At 47.6% G+C, this 8,613-nt stretch overlaps 1 pseudogene; it reads left to right on the top strand.

Moving 5' to 3' along the window:
- Nucleotides 1–5,295: 5,295 nt before the first annotated feature.
- On the top strand, nucleotides 5,296–5,702 carry LOC100074265 (annotated as a pseudogene).
- Nucleotides 5,703–8,613: the final 2,911 nt, after the last annotated feature.

Below are 8,613 nucleotides of genomic sequence, written 5' to 3'. Positions count from 1 at the left end.
GGTAAAATGTTGTCCTTATCTTCTCTTCCAAACCTTGTTTTCTCCCTGACTTCCCTGTCACTATGGACGGCACCACTATCCTTCACATCTCACAGGTCCACATCTTGGTGTCATCACTGACTCTGCTCTCTCATTCACCTCACACATCCAATCCGTCACCAGCATCTGCATGTCTCATCTTTACAATATCGCCAAGATCTGCCCTTTCCTCTCCATCCAAACTGCTATAGTGGCTGGTACAAGCTCTCATAATATCCCAACTGGATTATTGCTTCAGCCTCCTCTCGGATCTCCCTTTCTCCTGTCTCCCCACTCCAGTCTATTCTTCATTCCACTACCTGGATCATCTTAATAATGTTGGTATTTGTTAAGCGCTTACTATGTGCCAAGCACTGTTCTAAGCGCTGGGGTAGATACAGGGTAATCAGATTGTCCCACTTGGGGCTCACAGACTTAATCCCCATTTTACAGATGAGGGAACCGAGGCACCGAGAAGTCAAGTGACTTGCCCAAAGTCACACAGCTGACAGGTGGCAGAGCCGGGATTAGAACCCACGACCTCTGACTCCTAAGCCCTTGCTCTTTCCACTGAGCCACGCTGCTTTTCTAATGGTGGTATTTGTTAAGTGCTTACTATATGCAAAGCACTGTTCTAAGCGCTAGGAGAGGGATACAAGGTGATCAGGTTGTCCCATGTGGGGCTCATAGTTTTAATCCCCATTTTACAGATGAGGTATCTGAGGCATAGAGAAGTGAAGTCACACAACTGGCAAGCGGCAGAGATGGGATTAGAACCCATGACCTCTGACTCCCCAGTCCTGGCTCTTTCCACTGAGCCACCCTGCTTCTCATATGCACCAATGCACCAATATATATGCACCAATATATATACTCTGTGTCAAATGACCACATCACAATCCTTCTATCAGCTCTTCCCTACCCAGCCGTATTTTGTTAAATGTAGCAGATATGGTTATGACCAAAAACTGATGTTTACCAGATCGGGCAGCTTGAATCTGACAATTTACCTGTAGTGGGCACTAATAAATCCAAATTACCTGCCTGAACCCTCACTCATTCTCCCCTCTAATCAAAACCCCTTCAAACAGTTGCCAAACTCTCACTACATCAAAGCACTTGGGGCTCACAGGCTTCATTCCCATTTTACAGATGAGGAAACTGAGGCCCGGAGAAGCGAAGCAGTTTGCCCAAAGTCACACAGCTGACCAGGGGCAGGGGCGGGATTAAAACCCACGACCTCTGACTTCCAAGTCCTGGCTCTTTCCGCTAAGCCAAGGTTCGAATCCCAACTGTGCCATTTGCCTGCTGTGAGATGGAGAGGGTCACTCAGCGAGGGAGGGATGGGCGCCAGCCAAAAGAGGGGTGGACCGGTCGGGGGGGAGGGGCGGGGATGGAGGACGGGGGGAAGGGACGGGGTAGGCAGGTAAAGGCTCACCCGGCACATGATGTCCAGCAGGGTGGCGGTGATGGCCGGGTGGGGTATCTTCTTATAGAAGCGCTCTGAACACATCACTCCCCTCCTCAAAAACTTCTAGTGGTTGCCTATCAACCTTCGCATGAAACAAAAATTCCTCACTCTTGGCTTCAAAGCTCTCCATCACCTTACCCCCTCCCATTTCACCTCCCTTCTCTCTTTCTACTGCCCACCCCGTACACTCCGCTCCTCTGCCGCTCACCTCCTCATGGTCCCCTGTTCTCCCCTGTCCTGCCATCGACCCCTGGCCCACGTCCTACCGCTGTCCTGGAATGTCCTCCCTCGTCACATCCGCCAAACCAACTCTCTTCCCCTCTTCAAAGCCCCAATGAGACCTCACCTCCCCCAGGAGGCCTTCCCAGACTAAGTCCCCCCTTTCCCTCTGCTCCTCCTCCCCTCCCCATTCCCCTCCTCCCGCCCTATGCTCTTCCCCCTTCCCCTCCCCTCAGCACTGTGCATATTTGTATATATTATTTCTCTATTCATTTTGTTAATGATGTGTATATGTCTATGATTCTATTTATATTGGTGATGTCCGCGCCAGACTACTTGTTTTGTTTTGTTCTGTTTTGCTTTGCTGTCTGTGTCCCCGGTTTATTGGGCAGGGATTGTCTCTATCTGTTGCCGAATTGTTCAGTCATTCATTCAATAGTATTTATTGAGCTCTCACTATGTGCAGAGCACTGTACTAAGCGCTTGGAATGAACAAGTTGGCAACAGATAGAGACAGTCCCTGCCATTTGACGGGCTTACAGTCTAATCGGGGGAGACAGGCAGACAAGAACAATGGCAATAAATAGAGTCAAGGGGAAGAACATCTCATAAAAACAATGGCAACTAAATAGAATCAAGGAGATGTACATTTCATTAACAAAATAAATAGGTAATGAAAATATATACAGTTGAGCAGATGAGGACAGTGCTGAGGGGATGGGAAGGGGGAAGGGGAGGAGCAGAGGGAGACAGGGGGAAAAGAGGGTTAAGCTGTGGAGAGGTGAAGGGGGCGGTAGAGGGAGTAGAGGGAGAAGGGGAGCTCAGTCTGGGAAGACCTCTTGGAGGAGGTGAGTTTTAAGTAGGGTTTTGAAGAGGGGAAGAGAATTAGTTTGGCGGAGGTGAGGAGGGAGGGTGTTCCAGGACCGCGGGAGGACGTGGCCCAGGGGTCGACGGCGGGATAGGCGAGACCAAGGGACGGGGAGGAGGTGGGCAGCGGAGGAGCGGAGCGTGCGGGGTGGGCGGTAGAAAGAGAGAAGGGAGGAGAGGTAGGAAGGGGCAAGGTGATGGAGAGCCTTGAAGCCTAGAGTGAGGAGTTTTTGTTTGGAGCGGAGGTTGATAGGCAACCACTGGAGGTGTTTAAGAAGGGGAGTGATATGCCCAGATCGTTTCTGCAGGAGGATGAGCCGGGCAGTGGAGTGAAGAATAGACTGGAGCGGGGCGAGAGAGGAGGAAGGGAGATCAAAGAGAAGGCTGACACAGTTGTCTAGCTGAGATATAACAAGAGCCTGTAGCAGTAAGGTAGCCGTTTGTGTGGAGAGGAAAGGGCGGATCTTGGTGATATTGTAAAGGTGAAATCGGCAGATCTTGGTAGCGGATAGGATGTGTGGGGTGAACGAGAGAGACGAGTCAAAGATGACACTGAGATTGCGGGCCTGAGAGACGGGAAGGATGGTTGTGCCATCCACGTTGATAGGGAAGTCTGGGAGAAGACCGGGCTTGGGCGGGAAGATGAGGAGTTCAGTCTTGCTCATGTTGAGTTTTAGGTGGCAGGCTGACATCCAGGTGGAGACATCCTGGAGGCAGGAGGAGATGCGAAGCTGAAGGGAGGGGGAGAGGACAGGGGCGGAGATGTAGATCTGTGTGTCATCTACGTAGAGATGGTAGTCAAAGCCTTGAAAGCGAATGAGTTCACCAAGGGAGTGAGTGTAAATGGAGAACAGAAGAGGGCCAAGAACTGACCCTTCAGGAACTCCAACAGTTAAAGGATGGGAGGGGGAGGAGGCACCTGCGAAGGAGACCGAGAATGACCGGCCAGAGAGATAAGAGGAGAACCAGGAGAGGACGGAGTCCGTGAAGCCAAGGTGAGATAAGGTATGGAGGAGGAGGGGATGGTCGACAGTGTCAAAGGCAGCAGAGAGGACAAGAAGGATTAGAATGGAGTAGGAGCCATTAGATTTGGCAAGGAGGTCATGGGTGACCTTAGAGAGAGAAGTCTCGGTAGAGTGGAGGGGATGGAAGCCAGATTAGAGGGTGTCCAACTGTACATTCCAAGCACTTAGTACAGTGCTCTGCACATAGTAAGTGCTCAATAAATACTATTGAATGAATGAATGAATGAGAACAACAGATTTTTCAATTAATGGCATTCCTTTAAGATGGCTTACAAATGTTGAGTTGAAATGAAGAAAAGTTAGAATAGGACTGGCATATATTTGTTGGTTGTCTTGGAGGAAAATGTGTAAGGATAATTTAGTTGTAGTCTTAGAGAATGGTTATCACACCCACTGGACTCCCTTAGATGCTAAAATCCATACTCTTAACACCATCATCACCAACAAATTCAATTCCCTTGCTTGCCCTGTCCTCCTTGTACCATCCCCTCAGCTCCCTCTGCTTCTGCTTGCAAGTAAACCAGCACTCTTGGAGAAAATCCAGGCAGCGGGCCAACTTCTGCCTGGTCAGGTTCACTATGACCTCCTAAAATTCAGTCCCCTCATTGGCTCAGCAAGTTCTTTCCCTTGCCCATTAACTCCCAAACCCATTACCAACTATTCTATGTCTTAAATTCTTTCCTGAATCTCCCACTGAATGCCTCCCTCCCTTCCTCTATTGACCTCGCTGACTACTTCACCATCAGGTGTGAACTTTCCCTCGCCACTCTTAGCTTTCTGTCTTGTTCTTGACATTTCCCCCTCTATATTTTTCCTCCAATACCACTGCCTTCACTATTTGTTCCCCCTCTCCTACCTCACCATAATCTTAAATCTCCCACCCTTAGTTCCTTCTCATCTGCCTTCAAACCTTCCCTATACTAAAATGCCTTTTGTAGATTTCTGCTCCCTTTGCTGCACCATCTTCCTGCTCCCATTGTCCATACAACTCATTTGAGGAGTGCATTCATCCCTCCAATGCTCCCCTTGATCCATCACTCTGAGGTTTTTGCCCTCTTCACTCAACCCTCTCCAAGGTACCCGAATGACCACGCACTGCCAAATCCGATGGGGTCCCCTCATCTTAATTCTTCTTAACTTCTTGGCCAGTCAATCACATTTCAACTTTCTCATTGCCGACCCCTTGACCATGTCCTGCTTCTGATCTGGGATTCTCACCCTTCTTACCCAAAAGAGAAGCAGCTTAGCTTAATGGACAGTGCATGGGCCTGGGATTCAGAAGGACCTGTCTCTCCTTCTGACTCTGCCACTTGTCTCCTGTGACCTTGGCAAGTCACTTCACTTCTCTGAATCTCAGCTACCTCATCTGTAAAATGGAGATTGAGTGTGAGTCTCATGTGAAACAGGGACTGTGTTCAACCTAATTAACTTGTATCAACCTCAGTGCTTAGAAGAGTGCTTGGCACATTGTAACCATTTAACAAGTACCATAATTATCTTTATTAACAGATGATTACTCTCCCCACCTTCAAAGCCTTATCAAAATCACATCTCCTCCAAGAGGCCTTCCCCAACTAAGCCCTCATTTCCCCTACTCCCTCTCACATCACTTTTGCTCTTGGACTGCCATGGGGCTGTCTGGGATCCACCATGTCCATCGCCTCAGTCCAGTCGGGTCCAGCCTGGCCCTGGACGATGCTGCTCGTTCTTTCGGAGGAGCACAAGGAGCACATGGGCTTCCTGCCGCAGGTGGAGGGCGCAGCAGTGGCCGAGTTCGGCTGCATCGCCATGGAGTTCCCGCGGAAGGGGCCAACCCCAAGGTCTACGAGGGAGCCACCAGAAAACTCAATGTGAGTAGTGACACAGTTCAACATGGAACCTAAGGATTAACCTATCTTCTCACTGAGAGTTCAAAGCTTATGATTCTGAACTGGACCTCCATGACTGTGCTGGTTTGGGAATTCAGGGAAGAACTGAACAAGTTGTTGCTTCAGCTTTACCTGGACAACAGAAAAGAGATCAGAATCCTACTGAAGGAGCTGGGACCTGACCTCCAAAATTACCACAACCTTGAGTGGAGGCTCATCATCAGAATTCATTGAACACCTACTTGGTTCCACACACTAACCTGGGAACTTGCGAGCATACTATAAAAGGTGACAACACATTTTTTTCCCTTCAAGATGATTGCTGAGGTTTATGGAGAATTATGCACCATTCAACCATGAATGCCCTCTAGACTGTGAGCTTCTCATGGGCAGGGAGTGTGTCTATCAACTCTGTTGTAGTGTATTCTCCTAAGTGCTTAGTACTGTGCTCTGCCCTGGAATGCCCTCCCTTCTCACATCCGCCAAACTAGCTCACTTCTCCCCTTCAAAGCCCTACTGAAAACTCACCTCCTTCAAGAGGCCTTCCTAGACTGAGCCCCCCTTTCCCTCTGCTCGTCCTACCCTCATCGCCCCAACTCCCTCCCTCTGCTCTACCCCTCTCCTCACCCCAAGGCACTTGTGTATATATGTACATATTTATTATTTTATTTTATTAATGATGTATACATATCTATAATTCTATTTATTTTGATGTTATTGATGTCTACTTGTTTAGTTGTCTGTCTCCCCACTTCCAGACTGTGAGCCCGTTGTTGGATAGGGATTGGCTCTGTTGCCGAAATGTACTTTCAAGAACTTAGTACAATGCTTTGCACACAGTAAGTGCTCAAAAAATGCTATTGAATGAATTTGCACTCTTTACTTGACCTTTCCTCAGCTCCACAAGCTCTTATGTACAAATCCATGTCTGTCTCCTCTTCTAGACTGTAAGTTCCTTGTGGGGCAGTGTGACCTAGTAGAAAGGGCACAGGCCTGAGAGTCAGAGAACCTGGGTTCTAATCCCAGCTCCACCATTTTTCTGCTGTGTAACTTTGGGCAAGTCACAACTTTTCTGTGTCTCAGTTCCATCATCTGTAAAATGGGGATTTGATACCTGATCTCTCGTCTACTTAGACTACACCCCATGTGCAACCTGATTATCTTGTATCTAAGCACTTAAATATCACAGTTATCATCTTCTTCATGGCCAGGGAACTTGTCTATCAACTGTTATATTATGTTCTCCTAAGCACCTAGCATTGTAAGCTCATTGTGGGTAGATAACCTGTGCTTTAGTATTATACTATCCCAAGTGCTTAAAACAGTGCTCTGCCTTTGAAGCCCTTAATCAATAAGACTGATTAAGCACTGTACTGAGCATTGGGAGAGTATAACAGATATGGTCATCAACTCTGATCGTTTCCTCTTAAATTCCCAGATCTTGGTTTCACTGAAAGCACTCACCAAGTTCCCCTACTGACTACTGTACCATTTTATCTGCCAGCTCTTCCCCACTGTTGGTGCCCTTTAGTGTTCTGAGTCCCCTACTCACCTGTATCTCCACTGACTATGGGAAGCTCATATACTTATGTAGCTTCAGCTCTCCCTTCTAGACTGTGAGCTCATTGTGGGCAGGGGCTGTCTCTATTTGTTGCTGAATTGTACTTCCCAAGTTCTTAGTACAGTATTCTGCACACAGTAAGTGCCAACAAGATTGAATGAATGTATAATTGACTCCCAAACCCACTGTCAGCCCTTCTTCAACCTTTAACCCATTTTACTGTCCCACATTTATTTCTTCCTCCAGGACATCTCCACTTGGATATCCTGTAGACATCTCAAGCCTTTCACCTCCTCTCAGGCTTGTTCCTAGCTTTCCCCTCCCTTGGGAGTCAGAGGACATGGGTTCTAATCCCAATGCTGCCACTTGTCTGCTGTGACCTTGGGCAAGCCATTTAACTTCCCTGTGCCTCAGTTACCTCATCTGTAAAATGGGGATTAAGACTGTGAGCCTCATATGGGACAAACTGATTACCCTGTATCTACCCCAGGGCTTAGAACAGTGCTTGGCACGTAGTAAGGACTTAAAAAGTACCATTGTTATTAAGACCATGAGCCCCCTGTGAGATAGGGATTGTAATATGAATTGATTCTCATACCTCAGTGTCTAACAGTGCTTGGCAGGGAGTAAGCACATTTCATTACCATTATCATACTCCCATTCAAGAAATGTGTGGTCCTTATCATTCTTTGTCTTATTAATCCATTTCTAAATCTTTTCCAGTCTCTCCTCCATCCACATCTTCTCTATACCTAAACCTCTGTCACCCTGACTCAAGTTCCTATACTACCACAAGTAGACTACTTACTCTCTTTCCCCTAACATGCTGCTTCTACCTTCCACTTCCTGGTACTAGACCCAGAGCTTCTTCGATGAGGACCTAAGTAAAGTAGATTAGGATACTGAGAGAGTTCTAGATCAGTACTCAGTCAGCTGTGACACCTCTAGAAGCTAATCAGTTGAATAAGTACTGCTCTGGTACCAGTACCAGAACCACCCCACCTTGAACTGAAGCTGTTTGCATGGCCTGGAGTTCAGAGAAGGTGCATGCTGGTTGCATCAGGGCAGAGGGGTCATTCCTGCTGCCATGGTAGGCCATGCAACATTGGTCTTGGTTTTCCATTACTACTACCTGTCCCAGAGCAGATTTCTGATCTGGGGAAGGATTCTAGATGCCAGGAGGCCATGTTGGTCCCCTAAGCCAATACAGTTGCCCAGCATACCTGCTACCTGTCTGCCCCCTTCACATTCAATGTTTCCTCCCACCACGTAGCCCCTTTTCCTCTCTGCAGTAAGCAAAATGCTTCCTTTTCTTCCATGTCCTAGGCTCACTTCAAGTGGTCCAGCAGACAGACGGATTTTCCGATTCTTTCTTTTGGACTTAGGAGTTGTAATTTACTCTGTGGAGCCACGGTGCAAGGATATGGAAAGGACAGTTTTCTCGGAATCCAATCTAGACCAAGACTTTCAGCAGCAAAGAGTCAGAAGCTCAAAATGTTAGATGTTCAAAACACTGCTAACTTACATAATTTTACATTTATATTAAGTGAACACTTATGGCCAAACCACCAAATAAAGTCTGTA

Source organism: Ornithorhynchus anatinus, chromosome 1 (genome assembly GCF_004115215.2).
Source record: "Ornithorhynchus anatinus isolate Pmale09 chromosome 1, mOrnAna1.pri.v4, whole genome shotgun sequence".
NCBI classification, from domain to species: Eukaryota; Metazoa; Chordata; class Mammalia; order Monotremata; family Ornithorhynchidae; genus Ornithorhynchus; species Ornithorhynchus anatinus.
The sequence above is the reverse complement of the archived record's forward strand: the minus strand, read 5'-3'. Positions and strand labels throughout refer to the sequence as shown.